This window comes from Phocoena sinus, chromosome 8, assembly GCF_008692025.1.
Source record: "Phocoena sinus isolate mPhoSin1 chromosome 8, mPhoSin1.pri, whole genome shotgun sequence".
Lineage (NCBI taxonomy): Eukaryota > Metazoa > Chordata > Mammalia > Artiodactyla > Phocoenidae > Phocoena > Phocoena sinus.
The window spans coordinates 17,896,261-17,919,967 of NC_045770.1; positions in this window are offsets into that span (position 1 = coordinate 17,896,261).

Genomic DNA, 23,707 nt, shown 5'->3' on the forward strand with positions numbered 1-23,707 from the left:
AAGTACATTCCAATAAAATCCTACCATTTACCTCTTATTAACTGAGTAAATGAACACAACGAGGTATTTTTTGCCTGGGTTATCTGGTTGTACCTGACCTCTGACAGTATTTCACATATAAATTATTATTCATAGCCTACTTCTTTTCGTGTAAAGCAAAAGATGTTGCCATAGCACAAAGAATTTTCAGATTGTTGTGGGGGAATTCTGTAAATCTTGCCAAATTAGGGCATACCAGCAATTTTGAAAATAATCCAATATGTTGATGTGGGAAGACTGTGCATATAAATTCTTTAATTATCTCTCCTTTTGGCTTAATTTTAGCTTCGTGGTGTGAGAGTGGCTCTGCATTTTGTACTGCTGCCATAATACTGGATGGCAGTTCCACTTGGCTCCTTTCTCGGCCTGAGTTCAGAGCAATACAGCAGTTATGTGATGTGGACACAGTTTCTATGCTAACGCCATCCATTTTAATAAAGTAAAGGTCTAGCCCATTGAGCCTAGTTGAATACATCTGTTGCATTGATCTCTTCGGATGCTACAGCCGTTGAGTTCATTTCCTTAATCACATTTTCCATACGGGTAAAAGCATGAAACTGCTTGGTATCTTCCAGAATGCATGCATTCTAATTTCAAAATTTAATCAAATGTAACTGGCTTCCTGACAGAGTAAACAGAGCAAAATACTGCATCCAGACCAGCTGCCAAGCTAGCAGCCTGAATTTATTTTTCCTTGCTTTGCTAAATGCATCTTGAATTTTAGAAAACATAGTCCAGGTTCAGGAAATTTAGCGTTTTTGAACCAAGACCAGTCACCTCTAATATTCTTCCATAAATACATCCATTAAATTTCAAAAGTCAGGTAGCTGAGTTAATCCTTTCTCACATGTTTATGGCCAGAGAAGAAAACATGTTCCTCTTTTCTACTGAACACAGGGATTGTGTACATAGACCCTTGTCATTTGGGCTAATCTAATAGTATAGAGTACCTGTAAATATCTATACATTTTTTTCTGATTATTACTTCTGTACTTCACACTTGAGTCTTATTATCTAACCCATATCTAAAATCTTTCTAGATATTTTCTATGCCACTTTCTATATATCATTCCATATATAAATGTCAAAACTTTATTTTAGTATAGACTTAGTGTAGCAACCAGGACACATAGAAATGAATGAGTTAGCTGGGTAGACTACCTATTTTCAAACCACTTGGCTTGTGAAAAAGGGCTTGAGGAGGTACAGAATATGTTACCAATTCCTTTGTTATCGATAATTCTAATTTTTCCCCTCTGCAAAACAGACTCCTTTGTTGCATGTGTGTCTTTTATTAACCGCACACATTTTATTTATATTTATGTTTCAATTTCATTTATCCTTTAATACCAGGAATGGCCTTTGGAGGGGGTGCCTGTATGGACTGATAACGTTATCATTCACTCAGGAGATACTTAGAAATACACATGGCCTCAATTCAAACAGATACCAGTTTCCACAAGTAGTTTATTTACACCCTAAATTCCTGAAGTCCCTGGAATTCCTCCCTCCTCCCCCTGCCCAGTTCAGTTCACATCCCCAGCTCCTTTTCCAGACTAACTCCCAGTCCCATACCAACATTTAGTTCAGCTATCCCTTCCTCCCAGAAGCCTTTCTTGTTCTCTTGTCTTCTTCACATTCTTTCTTGGTTTCAAATACCATCCCTATGCTAAGGACCCCCAAATTTAAATCTCCAGCCCAGCTCTCTTCTGAGTTTCAGACATTTATATATAGTTGTTTAGTCAATATCTCCACTTAGATGGCATCTTAAACAAAATATGCCCAAACCAAACTTATCATCCTTCCTTCAAAAAAACCCCAACTGGGCACTAATGTTGAATTAGTTATCTACTGCTGTGAAAAAGATTGCCGCAAAATCTAGTGGCTTAAAACAACAATAAACACTGATGAGCTCACAGTTGCAATGGGTCAAGGATTTGGGGTTAGCTTAGCTGGGTGATTCTGGCTCAAAGTCTCTCATGAATTTGCAGTCAAGATGTTGGCCAGGGAAGCAGTCATCCGAGGGTTGAATGGGGATGGAAGATCCCCTTCCAACATGGCTCACTCATATGACTGGCAAGTTGATGCTGTCTTTTGGTGGGAGACATCAGTTCCTCCCCACACAGGCCTTCCTCTGGGCGCCACAGAGAGGCTGGCTTCCTCCAGAGCAAGGTGATCCAAAAGAGAACAAGGAGAAAGCTGTTATATCCATCATGACTTAGCCTCATAAGGCAAACACCATCAGGTTCTCAGTATTCTAGCCACGATTCAGTGTGGAAGGGTACTACACAAGGGTGTACATACCAGGAGACAAGGATCAACAGGGCCATCTTCGAGGCAGGTTACCACCACTGTCGAATCCACTGCTCATATCAGAAACCTGAGAGTCATTTTTGACACCTTCTCTCTCTACCACCTTCAGTCAATACCAAGTCTACCTCATCTATGCTTTGAATCTCTTCTCCTGTTATCACTATGTTGTTTTCATGTGATCAGACCCCACTGAGACTACAACATCTCACTGCATGAAGCCCAGTGCTGAAGGGGAAAGTGGGAGAGAGTTTGATCTCTTCTGTAATGCCACCTTTTTTTTTTTTTTTTCCCACGCCACATGGCTTGTGGGAATCTTAGTTCCCTAACAGGGATCGAATGCAGGCCCTCAGCAGTGAAAGCGTGGAGTCCTAACCACTGGACCGCCAGGGAATTGCCTGTAATGCCGCTTTATATTTTATAATGGAAGCAGTCCTGGACCATAATTCAAGAAACCACAGTGTTGTTTGTCTGAATGGTACTACTCCCTCCAAATTCTTTACCTACAGGATGTTGGAAGATGAGGGAAATTAATAATTATTGAGTGCTGGACACTTAACACGTGTTATATCTTTTAATTATGACACCAAGCCCCCAAGAAAGGGCTTTTTAGCTCCATTTTACATAGCAGGAAACTGAATCATGAAGTAATTAGCCCATGCTGTCACAGCTAGTGAGTGGCAAAGCCCTGGCTCCGGACCCAGGTCTATCTACCGTGGATCTTGTTTCAGGTTCTGCTTTCCCAGAATTTCTCCTTCAAGGCACCTACCTAAAGTCAAAGCAGGAGCCTGTCTGATTAGTGTGGTCTTTTGATAAGGAAGTTTCTATCTTGATATAGAATAAGGTGAAAGTATGAGGTAGAAATAGGCTTTTAGATCTTCCTTTCCCCTCTAAAGAGGTAAATAACTTTTGCCTCAAAGAAAGGTCAAGTGATCATAGGCTAGGAGGAGAAACTGGTCTTTAGGAGAATCAAGGCCTACAGCAGGGGGAGAATTTAAAGAAAGATCAGAAGCCAACATGAGTGTGTCAAATTGAAAGTTGGAGGGAAAGAAAAAGATTTCTGCCTCCAAAACCAGTCTAAAGCATTCAGACTGTGCCTTGTTTGGTATAAATTTGTCAGTAGGTAGATGGCATGTGAATCAAAGGTGAAGTTTTTTAGAGGGAGCAACAATGGTGAAGTGCCCGGATCAGAGACATGCTGGTCTTTTACTGCATTCAGAGGTCTGCATTCTTTTTTCTCTTTAGCTCTTTCACATTGCTGGGGCTACTGGAAAAGAGTCTGTCATTTGTACAGCTCGGTGACAAACAGGAAGACCTGACGAAGAGACAATGAAACAGGGAAAATAAGACAGAGAAGCCTCTGAAGCAAAACTCCGTTTCTCGGGAGGTTAAGTTGCAGTTAACAAAGGGGGTTTCAGAAATTGGACCCAATTAACGTTCTTGACTTGTGTCCTCCTCAGCTCTGGGGACCAAGTGTGATAAGATGGCAAGAGCCTGCCTGGACTTTAGGGTGGGAGAGAAGTGGGTTCCACTCCCATTTCCGTCATTTGTAGCTGGGAGTTTTGTGTGTCCCCCCTCCAAGGGCTCAAAGCCTCCATTGTTATTCATCAGCTCAGGTGATAATGAAACACATGGGGCCCCTCCCCCAGGGCTTGTTGCATATTCCAAAAAGAGAATTCCTAAGAAGTACAAAGAAATGAGTCTTTAATTTCTGACAGTTGAAATGCCAAGTACCTTGGCCCAAGACTGGGCAGAAAAGACACTCTTTTTAGGTAGACAGTGGGCCCAGCACCCTTGGTCAGATGCAGTTGCCCAGGGCAGCTGTGCAAGTTCTGTTTTTCTCCCCGTAGGTCCCCCTGTGGGCTGGCTCATTCCGTCCTCAAACATCTGCTTGCTGTCATGTTAGGAAAGCCGCACCTGCTTTCCACTTTCTCAGGGATGTTGGGAAGGTTCGTGAAGGGTTGTAACGAAGGGAACCGGTAGATTCTCAAGATAGATATTGTTTAATTGCTTAAATTGTGTCTGTGAGTAAGCTCTGGTGTGGAGAGCTGACAACTGCCCAGGGCATCAGCCCAGGTTCTTGGCAGTAAAGGGCAGGCCCAGGTGAGGTCTGGTTTGCTGCGACCATTTTGCAGAGGGATGGACGTGAACTCCGGCCATCCTCCTATGAGGCTGAGTGTACGCAGAAGCAGAAAGAGGGGATGTGGCCCCTCAGGCCTTGTGGCCACTACCTCCAAGACTCCAAGAGAGATTTGGTGTTAACAGGAAGACAGGATCCGATATGCGACACCCAGACAGCAACCTTGTGTCTGTTACCCTTGTTTAACTTGCTCCGTGTAGGAAGATCAGACTGGATAATCCAGTTTGGCAGTTTTTCTGAGTTTGGAGTACTTTCAGTTTTTCAGAATTCTTCTGTTGATGGCTCATTCAATTATGTGGCCACTGTAATCTGTTTGTAAATCACTTGAGTTCACAAGGGGATGTCACATCCTCTATTTTCTTTGGCTTTTGACAGTTCTGTGAGATCTACACAACTTGGATAAGGTTAAACTTTAGGGATCCCCGAAATGCAATAGCTCAGGCGAGACACCTGTTTCTTCCCCACATAAACAGACCAGCTTAGCAGGCTGCTTGCCTCCCTGCAATTATTCTGGGCCCTGGGTCCTCTCCATCTTGTTTCTTTGTCTAGTTTTGAGTGGGCACCTTATCTGGGGTGCAGCCAATGGAAAGGGGAAAGCATACGACCTCGCCTGGTCTGGTCTCAAGGCACCATGGTGGCTGGGAGTGGGACACATCACTCCTGTCGCACATTACTGGAGAGAACGTAGTCACATCTGCACAGAAGGTGGTGAAAGGCCAACTAGCAGCTCAACTTTGTACCTTGCTACACTTCCATTACTCTGTAAAAAGGGAGAAATGAAAGACAGAAGGCTGTGTCATCCTTCCATAAGATTGGTACCAGTTCCTTTTCCTACAGACGAGGAAACAGATTGAGAGAGAGAAACTTCCTCAAAGGCACGCAACTGGTTAAAGGCAGCACTGGAGCAATAGCATTGGTAGTTTTGGGCTCTTCAGTTCTTTCCTTTATCCCTACTGCTCTCCCAGGACAGTGGGACAGATCATTTGAAATTAGCGCTGCCCCAAAAAGCTAGGGTGTATAATTAACATCAATATATGCAGCCATCGGGGTGAATGCTAGCTAGTGACAGAACTGTATCCAGCTCCTCTGCCTTCCTTCCTGACTCTCAAGCACAAAGACTCTGAGGTCATAAGTGCTCTGCCTGCTGGGGTCTCAGCCCCCCGAGAGTGGATGTGAGCGGACATAGAGAATCAGACAGTGTCTTTACCCGCCTTCTCAGGTTAGCTACCTTTGCCACAAAGGTTTTTCTGTGGCCATTCCTGTTCCACTGGCTTCCGTTAGTCCAGAGTACCTCATGCTCTTGATTGCCGGCTTCCCCAATACGATCAGTCTGTGGAGAGTGTGAATTCAATGGGCGAAAGAGACCCAGATTGAAGCAATTCTGCTCGGCCATCTCCTGCATTGGTGCACACAGCCATCAGCCACCTGCCTCCTGCCGGGATGCCTACAGGAAATCAGCGATGTTGTGTAGTGTGACTCAGATCTCTCCAAGCATCACCAGCCTGTGGGCTCAAGCTTAGCTTTCCTTAGGTTTCATACATAAATCTTGTAATTCTTGGCTTTGATGACTCATAAAAGTAATTCTGGTGGGTTTTTAAAATAAATTTATTTATTTATTTATTTATTTTTGGCTGCATTGGGTCTTTGTTACTGCACGCAGGCTTTGTCTAGTTGCGGTGAGCAGGGGCTACTCTTCGTTGTGGAGCACTGGCTTCTCATTGCGGTGGCTTCTCTTGTTGTGGAGCACGGGCTCTAGGCGCGCGGGTTTCAGTAGTGGCATATGGGCTCAGTAGTTGTAGCTCGTGGGCTCTAGAGCACAGGCTCAGTAGTTGTGGCACACAGGCTTAGTTGCTCCACGGCATGTGGGATCTTCCCGGACCAGGGCTCGATCCCGTGTCTCCTGCATTGGCAGGCAGATTCTTAACCACTACGCCACCAGGGAAGCCCTGTAATTCTGGTTCTTTGTCAGATCGTAGCCCCAAAACCCTTCTGAAAGACTTGGGGGTGGCAGGGGGTTGTATTACATGTGTTTATGTTTTAGGGCCAGCCTCTCTAGCCTCTCTTGCTCTGACTTGTGCCCTCTCTGTGGGCCTCTGCCCTGCTGAGGTAAAGATGCTCAGCCCCCATTGCTCCCAGCTGTCTGAGACTCAAGCCCCCTGATCTGCCAAGAGCTGGGATGGAGAAACATCCCCTCCGTCTGTTTCACCACAACAGAGTTGCTTGGGCCCCAAGGTGTTGCTGAGTCCAGTAAGATGGCTTGTAGTTACAAGCACTTCCAAGAGTGTACGAGCACTCCTAGGATGACAGGGCCTGGCTAAGTCCAAGAACCAAGGGCTATGCATGTGTGCATGCTTTCACAATGAATTCTGTGCCCTACCTTTATCTGGAAGTTGGATCCCTTAGAGAGTCCTTCCATCCCTAGTTTGTCAGACAATTCAGTGTGTATCTGATTCCCAGGCATTGACATGATTTAGGCCTTTTTTTTCCAGGAGGAACCTTGACTATTAGAGCCTAGGGAATAAGGCAAGAAAACCTCAACCATAAATTAAAAAATATAAATAAATAAGCGAATTAAACCTCACCCAAAACTGTAGTCCAAATCTCAGCTCCAGGTCATCACATCTTCAGTGCCACCAGGAAGCAAAAGTACCACCCCCACCAGTCTCTGGCCACTGCTGAGATGAATGCTTTCCTGCAATCCAATGCTTTATTAGTGTTTTAGATGTATGGCATTTTAGTCACAGCTATTGCTTTATTTCTAGGCCTCATCCTCAGACACACTGAGATAAAGGAAGTATTTATACACAAATTTGTGTGGCTACAGAAATGACCAGGTAGCCCAGACACCTGTCTTTATGGAAAATTATTAAATTGTTCTGTCAATCCCCCAAAAAAACGACTGGAAAAAACTTCCGATCAAGCAAAACTAAGTTTATTGAACTCACTGCAATAAAGGAGAGTGCCACCTTGAGTGTCTTAGTCGTAACTCAGAGCGGGGAAATTGGGGAAGGATATTTTCAGTGTTTCAGGGCCAGGGCTGGATGATTTACGGCCGGTCTTGCAAGGCAGAGAACTAGTTTAGATTGAGCAGAGTTAATGACATGAGAGCTCTGGACTGATGACCCCACAAGTCAAGGGTCTTAGAGTATCAACAGGCAAGCTGTTAATCTTGACAAGTGAGCTATTTTATTTAGTTATTTAGTTAGTTAATTTATGTTTAAACATCTTTATTGGAGTACAATTGCTTTACAGTGGTGTGTTAGTTCTGCTGTATAACAAAGTGAATCAGCTATACCTGTACATATATCACCATATCCCCTCACTCTTGCGTCTCCCTCCCACCCTCCCTATCCCATCCCTCTGCGTGGACACAAAGCACCGAGCTGATCTCCCTGTGCTATGTGGCTGCTTCCCACCAGCCAACTATTTTACATTTGGTAGTGTATATATATGCCCATGTCACTCTCTCACTTCGCCCCAGGTTACCCTTCCCCCTCCCCATGTCCTCAAGTCCATTCTCTATGTCTGTGTCTTTATTCCTGTCCTGCCCCTAGGTTCTTCAGAGCCATTTTTTTTTTTTTAGATTCCATATATATGTGTTAGCATATGGTATTTGTCTTTCTCTTTCTGACTTACTTCACTCTGTATGACAGTCTCTAGGTCCATCCACCAAGTGAGCTATTTTAGTTGTTCAGTACTAACTTCCAGAAACCAGTCTCTCCTGGAACAAGTAGCTAAGTTGCTTTTGTCTAGTCCCAGGCCTACGTAGCACAGAAACAGGAAAATAAATTTCAGTTCCAAAAATGTCAGTGCATTTGTATCACACATGTAACTATAGGTTGTCTTGTCTTTTTTATTTATGTTTCTCTTATCTCCTTGGCTAGATTCAGAACATTTTCAGGACGGCAGCCATAGCTTACATTAGGTAACCTGACTGTATATAGCACAGTATTGAGCACAAATATCCCACTCAACAAGCCTCGCCTCTTCCATGAAATCTCCCATGATGCCACCTCCAGGTTCTCAGTCATTTCACAGGACTGTGTTCATACCATGATTTTGGTGCCTGTTATCTGGGGCAAGATGGGGCTTTCTTCCCACATCTTTTTCTCCTTCACACTTTTTTGGGAGAGGGTCTTTGATAAAATAGAGTGAAGAGACAAGGATGTGGGTCATAATAGTTCATTGAAATTAATCCATAAGAAGCAATCATATCAGCAAGAGAGGAAAGGTGTATTTATTTAAGAATGTGAAGGAAGGAATGGATAAAAGCCTCTTCAGCAATTTCAAGACATGCTGGATTTGATTCTGTCTCTCCAGGTGGAGCTGGGTATTGGGGGAAATTGGAGAAATCGAACAAAATCGAGGATGCTGTAGGGAAGAACAGTGAGGGAGACTGGAGGAAGAACGGTCAGCCTGATCCTGGCAGGTGACTCAGTGGGAGAAGCAGAGGAATGCTCTGCTTCAGCCTTTGGAGCTACATCCAGCTAGCCCGTGTGTCTGCCTATTCCTTTGCTAGATTATGAGATCCAAGAAGGAGGGCCAGGACTATGGCCTCTTCATTCTCATGTCTACTGCCTCCCAAGGTGACATCTCTTCACAGGGGGTTTTGAACAGAATTGATCATGAGGCTGACTTCCTCCAGTCACGGAGGGAGAATCAGCCTACCTGTCAACTGCATCACAATTTGATATATTTGTTGTTTCGATGTCCAGATGTTTGTAAAAATGATTGCACCCCATTGTATCTATCTTCATGGTCTAAATTTGGCAGTCATATACGTTAGCCAGCCTATAATCCCCTCTGTTATGTCCTTCATTAAGTGTCTCTTCAAAATGTCTTTTGAAGTGCAGCATCGCTATATCATTTTTATGGATACCAGTCTCAGGACCAGTTTTCCCTCCAGCAGTTTCCTTAATTGGTGATTTGGCAACATTGGTTTTTTTTCTTCCAACCTGCCAGTTTCCTTCATTTAAAGCAAAGTCTGTCAAATGAATAAGTGGCCATAGCACAATTACCAAGCACAAAACGAAACTGCAAATACGCATTAGCTTACCAGGGTAGTGCCAAGAATATTAAAAAGAAAGAGACAAACATATGAGATTGACAAGAGAATGGAGCATTTCATTTTTTCATTCTGTTTTATTGTTGCAATATCCCATTTGATGGCCTCCAGCTTTCAGAGCATCAGCTTCCTGCAATGACACTAATGAAGAAATGTTGCTTTTTGTTCATTCTTTAACCAACTGTGTTGCTCTTTAATGGGAATATAGCACTTTTCCCCCTGTTCATGCAGAGTTATGAACAGTCTAGTCTCTAGGGTACCTCTGATGTGTAGAGCACTCTTTTCCCTTTAGGATTTCTCTGATTAGATGGTAAGTACACTTTCCATCAATAAATTCAATGTTCTAGATATTTCAAAATATGGGCAGAAGAGCTTCCCTGGTGGTGCAGTGGTTGAGAGTCCACCTGCCGATGCAGGGGACACGGGTTCGTGCCCCGGTCCCGGAAGATCCCACATGCCGCGGAGCTGCTGGGCCTGTGAGCCATGGCCGCTGAGCCTGCACATCCGGAGCCTGGGCTCCGCAACGGGAGAGGCCCACGTATCGCAAAAAAAAAAAAAAAAAAAAAAAAAAGGCAGAAACAGGAATATTTTTCCAGCTTGGAAAAAAATTTAAAAGCCCAAGGGGGAAGAGTGATCACTTTATTTTTCAATCCATTTCTCTGCTTTGTAGAATATATTGTTTTCCTTTTAATTATTTCCTAATCGTTTTCTTCCATCCTCATTAAGTGTTCTTAAGTCTTTATTAAATATTCTTCAGTTCCTTATCAAAGCACCTCCATTTATAACCACTTTGGTTCATCATTCGCACGTGACTGACTTCTAAATCGTTTTTCATTTAAACAGAAAGTTATTCTGCCACTTGGACTGAATGTCCACCCCGGCTTGATGTCCCACGGAGCTCAGTTAGTTTCTTCTCTGTTTTCCTCTTTGGGGTTCCTTCTGCTTGCCCAGAAGTGTGGAATTTGACCTTATGCCAGTTCTCTGAGACTCCAAAATAAATGAGGGCTGGGTTTAAGCTTCATAAATGGTGAGGGCAGTAAGACGCACATACTGATTCCCTATCATGAAATCTAATTGAGTCCTAGGTTAGCTCTGAACTGGCCGGGACATAACCTAAAATCACTAACAAAGCAGACCTGCTTCAAGATCAAGGAGCAAAGAGAATATCTTCTGGAGAGTAGAAAACAAAGTGGTCGCCCTCCGACCCCACCCCTGGCCTCCTTTGGAAGCGTTTTATTTCTAAAGGGTAATGGACAGATTTTGACGTTACCACACAATAAACGAGTCTATCACGTGAAACATCAAATTGAATAGAAATAGGTATTTCAAAGGAAGTTCTCATATTATATCAAAATAGGTTAATAGATTAAGAAATTTCAGTTGTGGAAAAGAAAAATTGATACGATGTTTTTAAATATGACTTTAGTTTTCAAATAGTACTGAAACTGTTGAGTGTTAATGATAGCAAAGGTCTGCTAACATTCCTACCATGATTACTATTGCTACTATTAACAATTCAAATCATTGAAACACTGTTAGAAAAGATGGGAGGAAAATAAAGGAAAAATTAAACGGCATGGCCGGCCCTTGAATTAGGAGGCCAGCATGACCATGTGGAAATAAACATATAAATGGCTAGAAAGAAAGCAGGGTGGAATGGCCTAAGTTCTAAGTAGGCCACATAGAGGAAGGAACAGGTCATTCCGACTTGGGGTGCTGGTGAAAGAGGCCATACTTAAGCTTGGTACTGAGGTATGTGAAAGGTTTTTGTTTTTAATTTATATTTTATTTATTTTTATTTTTGGCTGCGTTGGGTCTTCGCTGCTACACGCAGGCTTTCTCTAGTTGGGGCAAGCAGGGGTTACTCTTCGTTGCAGTGCACGGGCTTCTCATTGTGGTGGCTTCTCTTGCTGCGGAGCACAGGCTCCAGGCGCACGGGCTTCAGTAGTTGTGACGCACGGGCTCAGTAGTTGTGGCTCCCGAGCTCTAGAGTGCAGGCTCGGTAGTTGTGGCTCATGGGCTTAGTTGCTCTGTGGCATGTGGGATCTTCCCAGACTGGGGCTCAAACCCATGTTCCCTTCATTGGAAGGCAGATTCTTAACCACTGCAACACCAGGGAAGTCCAATGTGAAAGGTTTTTGGTGGTGAAAATTTGTTGGATTTTTAGATTGAGGGAACTGCATGACCAAAGCCATAAGGGCAGGAAAGTAAAGCCAGGGAATGATGAGTAGCCTGGAGCAGAGGGTTGTAGAGAAATACATAGGGAAACAAGGCTGTAGACATGGCTCTGGGGCCTGAGTGCCATTCCATACTTTCTATTTTAAGGAGGTGCTGTGATGGGCTACAAGGAGACTAGCAGAGTGGGTAACTCTGATATTTGATAGCTTCGTGCACTCAAGCAACAGTTTTTTGATCCATAAAATGAAGGTAATAACAGTAGTTACCAGCTAAAGTTGTGAAGATCAATGCAAGTGAAAGAACTTAGTACATTTCTAGACGTAATATAAGCTCTCAATAAAGGGTAGCTATTATTATTATAAGTACTTTAATATGATAGATCATTATAGCAGATATTAATTAGAAATACAGGAAAGGTAAAGGAAACAAAAAGACTTTTTTTTGGAAGTTGTTGCAATGGCCAAACTGTTAAAGGAAAGGTCAGATAAGGGATAGAGTTAACAAAACATGGTGGCTTATAGGACGTTAAGGGTGAAGAAGAGCATAAAATGAATCCAACTTTCTAGTTTGGATGAGCAAGACTGTAGACTGTAATGCTATTATTTGAAAAAGGAAGTTAGGAGAAGAAGCAAGTTTGGGTTACTGGGGAGGAAAGGGGGCATTCTGTTCAGTTTTGGACGTGATGAATGCATCCGTTTCCTAGGGCTGCTGAAACAAAGTACCACAAATTACGTGGCTTAAAAACAACAGAAATTTATTATCTCATAGTTCTGAAGACTAGAAGTCTGAAATCAAATGTCAGCAGATCTGTGCTCCCTCTGACACCTGTTGGGGATAACCCTTCCTTGATTCTTCTAGCTTTTGGCATTTGCTGGCAATCCTTGGCATACCTGGTCTTGTAACCTCATCACTCCAATATTCACTTCCATTATCACAAAGTTGTCTTCTTCCTGTGTGTCTATGTCTCTTCTCCTCTTATAAGGACACCAGACAATTGGATTGAGGGCCCAACCTACTCCAGTATGGTCTCATCTGAACTAATGGTATCTATAATGACCCTATTTCCCAATAAGGTCACATTTACACATACTGGAGGTTAGGACTTCAACATATCTTTTTAGGGAACTCAGTTCAACTTACAACAGTGAGTTTCAGATACCTATGTCCCATCAAGGTAGAGATGTCCAATGGGCAGCCGAGGGGTGCTGGTCTGCAGCTCAGGAGAGAGGTCAGCGCTATAGACGTGTGGTTGAAAAATCATCGTCTTAAGGTGACATGGGAGTGACCATATGAAATTGGTCAGAGAAAGAACATAGAGTAAAAAGAAGGAAAAGGATACAACCCTGTATATTTCTTCTCATAATTAATGCCAGCCTCTGTTCCAGGACAGGCCAAGAATTATTGAGGGTGGGTTTGGTGGTACATAGTTATTGAGTAAGGACTGAAGCAGAATTGGCGTGGGATAAAAGCTGACACCAAGGATAAGCCCTAAGTGGTCTAGCTAGGTATATGGGGTTGGATTGCAGCATCAAGATTTCTGGGTAGGGCTGCCCTGGTGGCGCAGTGGTTGAGAGTCCGCCTGCCGATGCAGGGGACACGGATTCGTGCCCCGATCCGGGAAGATCCCACATGCCGCGGAGCGGCTGGGCCCGTGAGCCGTGGCCGCTGAGCCTGCGCGTCTGGAGCCTGTGCTCCGCAACAGGAGAGGCCACAACAGTGAGAGGCCTGCGTAACACAAAAACAAACAAACCAACAAACAAAAGATTTCTGGGTAATAGCAAAGTCATATGGCATAGGCAACCACATGCACAACAGAAAGCCAATTTCTGCTTCCTGGAAAGAGCAAGACCAACAGTTATCCAGAGCAGTCATTTCCTGGACCAGCAGCAGCTGGTCCCAGGTATTAGAAATGCAAATTCCCAGGCCCCACCCCAGACCAACTGAATGAGAAATTTGAGGCCAAAGCCCAGCAATCTGTGCTGTAATAAGCCCTCCAGGTGATCCTGATGTGCATGAAAGTTTGGGAACCACTGATGTAGAGAGCGCTTAGCATCAGTTCACAAACTGAGAAGTTAAAGGTTAGAGGAATATCACTGAGTGGGGCATTTCACAACAAGCTTTTGACCAGAAGTGAAGTGCAGAGCTTTGAAGATTATTTCCTCTTTAAGTCAGAACAAAGAAGAAGAGTTTTAAGTTAACAGAATGATTAATAACAGCTGAAAATTAGTGCAATAGCATCTAACTGTATCTTTGTCTATCAAATTATTGTAATATAATGGCAATCATCGTTATTATAGATTAGCCTTTATCACGTTTATTAGTATAAACAAGGTCAATATTTTATTAGGGACATAGTATAATGTAATTAGGACATAGAGCCATTCTTTTAGACAAGCAGAGGTGGCATATTCTTGGAGGTGTGCAATATCTTCCATTCGGGGACTGAAAGAATATGTTAGGACTTACATATCTTAAAAAAAAAAAGAATTAATCCTTAATATGCAAATGGACCCTGGCATCTTTGGTTAGTCCATCTGTCAATGGACACATTTCTCTGGCTTCCTGGAAGGAAAGTGGGAATTCCATAAGGTGAGGGGTTTAACAGGGTAGCCCTCATTCACTTTGTCCCATTCATCAGATGGCAATATACTCTAGTATATTGCATGCATCTAGTTAAGTGGAGTTTTGGACCATATTACTTAGTTTTACCTAAGGTCACCATACCCTAAATAGACAAGTATCTTTCAAATATTCCTAAAAAGAAAGTGTGGACTGAAGTTTAATTATAATAGTGAAAGTTTAAGGGAATAGCAAAAAAGTGGGAGAGGCAGTCTAGTTCAGTGGATAAGAACAAGGATTCTGGAGCCAGCCACCTAGCAAATGTGTGGCTTTAGGCAATTTACCTAAACTCTCCGTGTAAAAATGGGTAATGGTGGTACTCACCCCACAGGGCTTTCATGAGAATTAAATAACATTTCTGGAGTACTTAGGAGAGCGCTTAGCAGAGTGCAAACAATATGAGCTTGTTCAAATGAAAAGTAGTTTGAATTCTTTGCCAGTAACATTACAAGACATAAATAAAGATCTATTTGGGTCTAATAAAAAGTTAGCCAAACAATCTTGAAATTACCAGGAAGACCAATTAAATTATGGATTTAAATCCACTGTCATTAACTGTGAACCTAGCCCTCAGTATATAGTGTACTTTTAGATCTTAGCTAATGATAGTATGAAGTCATCACAATTAAAATTATACTTGAAAGCACTATTGTATCTATATCTCATTTTTCAAAGTTCTATTTTTGTATATGTTTTATTTTTTAAAAATATTTATTTGTTTACTTATTATTTATTTATTTATTTATTCTGGCCGTGCCAGGTCTTAGTTGCGGTACATGGGATCATTGCGCCAGCATGCAGGCTGTTTACCTGCAGCATGAGGACTCTGAGTTGAGGCATGCATGCGGGATCTAGTTCCCCAACCAGGGATTGAACCCGGGCCCCCCACATTGGGAGCACAGAGTCTTACCCACTAGACCACCAGGGAAGTCCCTGTGTATGCTTTTGTTTGTTTGTTTTGTTTTATAAATTTATTTATTTGTTTTTGGCTGTGTTGGGTCTTCGTTGCTGCGTGCAGGCTTTCTCTAGTTGTGGCGAGAGGGGTCTACTCTTTGTTGCGGTGCGAGGGCTTCTCATTGTGGTGGCTTCTCTTGTTGTGGAGCATGGGCTCTAGGTGCATGGGCTTCAGTACTTGTGGCTCATGGGCTCTAGAGCTCAGGCTCAGTAGTTGTTGCTCACGGGCTTAGTTGCTCCTCGGCATGTGGGATCTTCCCAGACCAGGACTCAAACCCGTGTCCCCTGCATTGGCAGGCAGATTCTTAACCACTGCACCACCAGGGAAACCCCCTGTATATGTTTTATAATATACAAAATATATTAGCACATTTGTCCTTGTATATAATTTATACATAAATAAAAATTTACTGTGGGTATATATTTTAAAGTGTTTCGGGTTTTAATGTGTGTTTTGCATTGTTTGAACTGATAGCATACATAATCAAGAGCATTAGAGACAACTTCTATAGAGCAGGGCTTAGCAAACCATCTCCCATGGGCCCAATCCAGCCCACTGCCTATTTTTGCAAATAGAATTAATTGCAACACAGCTACACTCATTCGATGTGTGTGTCTACTTACACACTACAACTGCAGAACTGAAGAGTTGTGACAGAAGCTGTATTTCCACAAAGCTGAAAATATTTACTATTAGGTCCTTTACAGAAGAAGTTTGCTAACTCCTGGTCTAGACCACTCCTTGCCTGCCAATAACTTGGCTGAATTGTAGACTTCAAATCTAGGATGAATCAGGTAACCTCAGAAAATCAAGCCTTGCGAGGACAAACCTGCGAACTTGAGGCAGACAGCACACCACCAAAGGTTAAGGCTGTGACACTGTGGCAGGGAACACAAACATCGGTTGTCCCCAGCCACTGGCTTCTCCTTGGGAGGAGAGCTACTCCAGCAACTGGTAAACTGCAGAGAGAGCTCTGCACCAACCCAGGTTTTTCCCTGAGTCTGGGAAGGTTCTCCCTAAGGACCTCTTTCATATTCAGCCTGCGGGCTATCACAGGACAGTGATCTTCTGCTTGGACCTCATGTAAGGAAGAGTTGGAACAGAAATGGACTGTTGGCAGAAGGAAGGTTTGCTCCTGTCATTATTGTGGTACCTGAGGTATCAGACTAGAAAAAACATGCCTCAGCCTTTCTTTGCGTCATTTATTAATAGGACAGTTCAGATCACAGATAATGTGCTCCACCACTGTTTACAGATGATCAAAGATAAACTGGAAAGAGAGGAAGTGAGGCTTTTGGCCACACCTATGCGTGTTTCAGGGAATCTACTGTTTTAGAGTGTTTTGTTTTCTCAATGGCCTTGGCCTAAGAAATCAATCAAACAGAAAGCAAATATGAGTTCATTGCCAACAAAAGGACTGATGATTCAGTAACTGATGGATTGCCAGGCGGCGTGACCTCTGGGTGACTGGGGAAGTGAACCAGCTGAAGGACTTAATTCAGTGGTAGCATATCCACAGTCTGGGACTCCTGAGAAGTTGGCCCTCCAGCACTCAGGTAAATAAAACCACAGGAAATTCACTTGAAAAGTAACCACCATTGGAATTGTTCTTAATCCCATCTCTCAAATGTTAGTAATAGAGTGGTTTCACTTTTATTGTCAAAATCCATCATTTTGAGACCAGTTTTTTAATGTATGTGTTCTTTATTTTAAATTTCGCTGTACAAATGGAAATATTGAGAACCAAGACTTCACTTAGTCTCAGGATGCCACAGAAAAGATTGCCCGTGACATAATGACAACCCAATTCAGCTAAAAAGCATGAAAAGTAAAAACTCTGGGACTTCCTGGGTACCGGGCATGACAAGGATACTGTTTGTGAATCTTACAAAAAATCAACAACTCTTTTCGCACTGGTCTAGGGGGCATGCTGTGTAAGCTCAGGAGAATACACGAGAGCTAGTGTAAGAGAAAACTTACATATCAGGCATAAACAGTATTCTAGAAGGGCACTGTTTCTTAGGCTCTGTCAGCACAGGGAATGGGCTTTGCTCCTGAGAGAAACTGTTTGCTGTTTGTTCCTAATGATGGTTAATGTATGAACAAACCAAACTCCCAGAGCTATAACTGATATCATCAAGGATGCTGGGACACAAAGGCGCTAATGAAGTGGAGCCATGTGACTCGTGCTTTGAAAATGCCTGTGGTGGAGGGGGGAGAGGGAGAGTTTGGCTAAATGAAGTCATTTCTAAGAGCGGTAGATAAAAGGGCAGGGCTAGAGCAAAGCAGCTGAAAACAATTACATATTTAAATTCCCTTCACCCTGTGTGGCAGGAAAATTTTATTTGATCGCTTTCTCCTCTGACATGTCAAAATACGTAAGCTTTTGCATCCTTAGGGCCTCTGTTCTCCAGTGGAAAAAAATAAGAAGCTGGATAGCCAAGAGGGCATTTTGGTACCAAGTGATGGACAGGTAGGACATTCAGGAAACAGCTCTGTCGTTCATCTTTCCTCCTTCCGTGGAGCTGACTGCATACATTATCTGTGCCTGTCTCCGTGCTTAGCTAACCGCATGTTCCATGTTGATGCTGCCGCCTCAGTGACTTATTCTGCCCAAAGACCATTACAGTTCTGAGGGCTCCAGAAACGGAGCTGTTCTATGGGGCCGGGGCTGGGGGTTCGGGAGAAAAAAAGGAAAACCTGAATCTCTGCATGTTTTGCCACTCAAAAAAAAACGCTGTCCCTAATTACACAAAATGATAGAGCAGTTGACAAAAACCACTGCAAATGACCGTTATTTCTCTGAATAGCCTAAAAGAACAGGTCACCCTAGCTAATACACTAAGTGTACTTTTCTGTATATGCAATTTCCATCACATTCTCTGAATGCTCGGGTGCTGTGCTGGCTGACATCTGCGTTGAGCAGGGAAAGAGCTTTTTTTGTCTTCCTGTGCAAACTTCTAGCAAGGCATTTGTATATGGGCTCCATGATTTGTTCCAGCAAGTAAGTCATGCATCTGTGGTAGGAAGAAGAAAGATAGTTTTGAGTTAGAAAATGAGGGCTATACAGGCATAAACAGAGCCGTATCCACGTAACAAAATCTAAAGAGGTAAGAAGGGGGAGGCATGCACCTCCTCTCTCTGTTTGCACTCCACATACAAGATGATCGAGAATTGTCAAGTGTTGGTGTTTCAGCCCTCTTCATTCTAATCTACTGGACAAGAAAGTAAGGATTGTGCTGAAAAGCAGATCACTGGTTGATTTCAATATCGTCCTCAGTACAGATGCCTCGCCTGGACCAAGTTTCTGCATGTGCTACTAGATCAGAACTTGGCTAGAATCAAACAAAAATCCAGTCCTGTTTGTCACAGAAAATGCAGTGGTGGTGAGGGGTTTAAACACCTCACTCTTGTCCTCTTTAGGTCAATGGCTCCATTTCCAGGAAGAGCAGCGGTGGTCAGTGTGGGCTGGCTGCCTTGGGCGAGGTCCCTTTGTCCCTGGGGACACAGGGCCCTGGTGAGGGAGCAACCACCTCTGTCCCTAGAGAAGGTGCCACAGGAAATGATCTAGGGGTGCAGCTGCTGCTCTCCAGGGTTGCACAGCAGGATCTTTGGGGTGATGTTTGTTACCGGCCAACTCAGTTCAACACATGTACTGAGCGTCTGTTATGGGCTAGGGATGGGGAGATTAGAACAATAAACATGTTTTTAAGATAGTGTTTCTCAAGTGTCACTCAATATGCTCCCCTGTTAAGCAAGTGACACCTGTTACTGCCTCCAGGGGAGGTGTCCCACTGAGTGGAGGATAGTAAAGAACATAATGGTCCCTGCCACTAGGAGCATTAAGTCCCGGATGTCAATCCACTGCATGGTTTGCAGGTGTCAGTGTTGCCAAGAAAGACACGACTCACACAGGCACTGGATGGAATGATGCTTTATTCACCTAGAGAACAGACAGAGCAAAATCAGGTTCAATCGTGTGGGTCAGTCTCCCATGGCTAGCGGGTCTCATCCCAGAGCAGGGAGATGGTCTGCATGCACCCCTCTTGTCTGCAGGCAAAGGACCCCGTTGCCTCCCACTAGCAAAAGATATAGCAGTGGGATTAGCCCGGTGCCATATAACACACATGCGTAGGCAGAACAAAGGAGTACACATCAAGCCCAGATTCTCCCAAGCGAGGCCATGAGGGCTTCTTATCTCCACATAAGGAAATGTTCCAGGCCCAAGGCACACTCTATGCAGCCATGCCAGGGTGTAGCAAGTTACACCTGACTGCCTTTCCCATCATGCCCCACACCAATGAGTGGTAAGCTGGTGGGCAGGATAGATGTAAAAACGATATTAATTTTTTTCATAATATAAACAACAGAAAGTGAAGTTCAATGTAGGCTTCCTAGCTGGTGAGGACAGAGGCAGTGATACTCACAGGGAGTGTTTTATCCAAAGCTGGAAGAGATACTATCTAATGGAGGAATCTAATAAATAAACCAATGGAAGACAGACTGAAATCAGGGCAGGAAAATTTTGCCTCAGGAAAAATATACAATTAAGTATCAAGAATGCCTTTTACAATGATTTTTAATAGTAAATTTTCCAACAATAATACCCATCAGGGAAAAGAAAAGAGAGAAAAACCTGTGCACTATAATATAAATATACGTAATTCTGATGAGTTTAAAAGAGTAACCATGAATCCTCTCTTATTTTTTGTATTTATTTATTTTTTCAGATTCCAGACTTTCTCTTTTTTTTTTTTTTTTTTTTTTTTTTTTTTTTGCGGTACACGGGCCTCTTACTGCTGGGGCCCCTCCCGCTGAGGAGCACAGGCTCCGGACGCACAGGCTCAGTGGCCATGGCTCACGAGCCCAGCCGCTTCGCGGACCAGGGGAAGAACCCGTGTCCCCTGCATCGGCAGGCGGACTCCCAACCACTGCGCCACCAGGGAAGCCCCCAGACATTCTCTTTATTACGTGTTTGATCCAGAGGAGAAACTATGTGCAGGAAGCGGGGCTGAGTGGGGAGGGGCCACCTTGTCTGGGAGCCCCCTGATCGCCACCCTCTTCGGGAGCCAAGTCTTGCCCTCGCCTCCCCTCAGAGCACCCTGGCTGTAATCCTCTCTAATTTAGTTTTAAAACACATCTGCAATCTCAAAGACTTTATCATTAGTGTCAAATTTCTGGGGAACTCTCACTGAAAGAAAAGGACAAAAAGGATCGGAAAGACATAGCCTATCAACAGTATTTGAGTCCACATTTCTAGTTCCCGTGGTGTCTAGCGCATCCTTGAATCCAGAGATTGTTCCTTGATTCTGTGAACTACCTCATTATCCTTCCAATATATTCCATTTTGGGCTTAAGCTACTTTTCATGGGGTTCTTTTCTTTCTTTCAAATAAAAAATCCTGAATAACAACACATCTTTATAGATAAGCCTCTTAATTCTGGGCTGTGAGTTAAGACACTCTAATTCTAGTTCTCCTTCCAGTTGTAGATAATTACAAGTCACCCAACCTCTCTGCCAAAGTCTATTGGCTGAGGAGAAGTCCACTTGGTTTCTTATAGATCTATAATCCTGTCATCTGTGAAACCTTATCTACATACTCAGTTAAGAAATTCTGACATTCTAGGATGGACAATTTAGAAGCCTGTTTGCATAAGGACCTAATGTAGGAGCTTATAAATCTACATTATACTGGGAGAAATTATCAAGAGGACTTTGAGACAAATGGTTAGGCCTTAGAGCACCTGGATTAAGACTTTATTGAGTTTCTGCTCCATGAACGTGCTATATCTCTCCATTTGTTTGGGTCTTCTTTAATTTCTCAGTCATGTTTTACAGTTTTCAACGAGATATTTTGCATGCCTTTTACTACATTTATCCCTGAATATTTTATTTCTTTTTGACACTATTGTAAATGACTTAACATTTTTCTCAATTATTTGCCGCTAGTACATAGACATATAATTGATTTTATGTGTTGACCTTGTTATCTTGAGACCTTGTTCAACTTAATGTTTAGGTCTAGCAATTTTTTAAATTTTGAATCCTTAGGACTTCCTACATAAACAATCACGTTGTCTGCAGATAGAGAATGTTTCACTTCTTCTTTTCCAATATTTGTGTCACTTCTTTCTTCTTCTTGATTTTTTGCACTGGTTAGAACCTCTGGTATAACGTCGAATGGAAGTGGTGAGAGCAGCCATCCTTGCCTTGTTCCCAGCCTTAGTGGGAAAATTCAGAATTCAGCTAATTTGATGTTAGCTGTAAGTTTTTCATAGATGCCTTTCATCAGATTGATGAATTTTGTTTCATTCCCAGTTTTCTAGGAATTTTTTTTGTCATAAATGAATGTTGAATTTTGCTAATTGCTTTTCTCCATCTACTGAGATGTTGTAGTGTGTGTCTCCTTTACTCTGTTATCATATTAACAGATTACATTGGATTACGCTGATTGATTTCAAATGTTAAACTAACATCAGTATTCCTAGACTGAACCCCACTTTGTCATTATGTATTATCTTTTATGTTTATTGCCAGATCTGATTTGTTAATATTTTTGAGGATTTTTGTATGAGGAATTGTAGTCTTTAGTTTTCTTTTCTTGTGATAAGGGCTACATTTTTGTGAATAAGTAATACAGAAGTGCTTGGGCCTGTGGGGAGGTATATTGAGGTTGGTGTACTTTTTGGTGATTCTCAAATTATACCGGTAGACAATTAATCAGCCCCTCTACTCTGAGACACATTTTATTTGCTTAAACATTGCTATAAAAGTATAGCTGGTGAAGTGTCTTAGGTGATTTCAATGACTCAACCCAACTGACTGCACAGCAGTTTGATAAATCAGGCATAAAAAGGTCACTAAATTGGCAGAACGCAAGATTCAGCAAGATGGATAGCTGGATGGATAGATAGATAAATAGATAGATGGATAGATAGATAAATGACCTCCCCATTTTATTATCATTTTCTTGCATTTAGATTTCTAAATGTCAAAATGAGGAAATTCAACTTATTGGGATGGGAAGAGAAAGTTTTTGGGCCATCTCAGTAATCCTTATGCAGAGAAGTTTCTAAACCATTGGCAAATTCTGGCTGGCAGGTCCTTATTAGTGACAATTCTCGATGGTTTTTCTTGACAGTTCTTGGTTTAGTTTTCATTTGAGGACCTCCTTTTAAAGGCCACTATCCCACATCACTGTCTTAAGTGGGAGGAAAAAAGATACTTACATCTGGCTAAGAACTATCAAAAGGATAAAAACAAATTGATGGAAAAGAGACAAGATAAGTGTCTCACATTGTTTTCAGATGTGAAGACAGTGGGCAGAATATGGCACTAATGTGTTAAAAACACATATATTTTGACAAAACTGACACAAGATCTTTGAAGAGGTCTGCCTCCTAAGACAAAAAGCAACCTCGTCCTTATTTAAGAGGAATAATTTTGAAATCAGAAATATGGACAGAGACATACGTACAAGGCTTTGCTTTGAAAATACAGTTATGATAGCAAATTTTCTAACAGTAGCAGAATTGTTAAATAAATAATTGTAGAGCCATATGATAGGATATAATGCAACTACTTAAAGTCATATTCATGAAGTATGTGCAATGTTATAGGAAGCACCCATAACAAAATGTAACCAAATAATCCAGATACACATACATTCAAATGTGGTAGCTCAATGAAAAATAATTAATTAAAAGTAGTCGAATGAACAACGCTCAGATACCAGATATATGCATAGAATAAATGCTGGAAGGGAATTACTAAACTGGTAATGGAGGTTATCTCCGTGTAGTAACAAGAATATATGTGATTTGTTTTTCTTCTTAGAATTTTCTGTACTTTTAAATTCCTTTTTAAAACCTATATTATTTTTCTAATAAGAGAAAATACTTTAAAATAGATTTTTTTAGACTTGGTTTGAGACATGTGTCACATGTCATATATACTACAAGAGAATAATTTTCCACTCGGCTTTCGAGATATACTTGTGAAACAGCCAGGGATGTAAGATCAAGGGATAGCTGTGTTTCAGTACAGGCAACTTACTTGGTCTCTTAGTATTTCGGTGATAGTTCCCATGAACTAAGTGTGGTTTTTGAAGGAAGGTTCAAGTAGCCACATCCTAACAGCTTGACCACTCATTGCTGGCATGTAGGGCTGCCAACTTCTCCACTCCCAGGCCTCCGAACGCTAATACTGGATACTGTTTTGCACACAGGCCAGGTGTGCACGAACATGTGTATACATGTTTGATCCTGCTATCTAGACAGTATCTATAAACAGTATCTCTACAGGGGTGAGAAAGACACTGGGGGCTTGGCAGTGGAAGACCTGGATTTGAGCATCTGCATGACAATGGACAAATTCCTAACTGCCCAGGGCCTCACTCAGC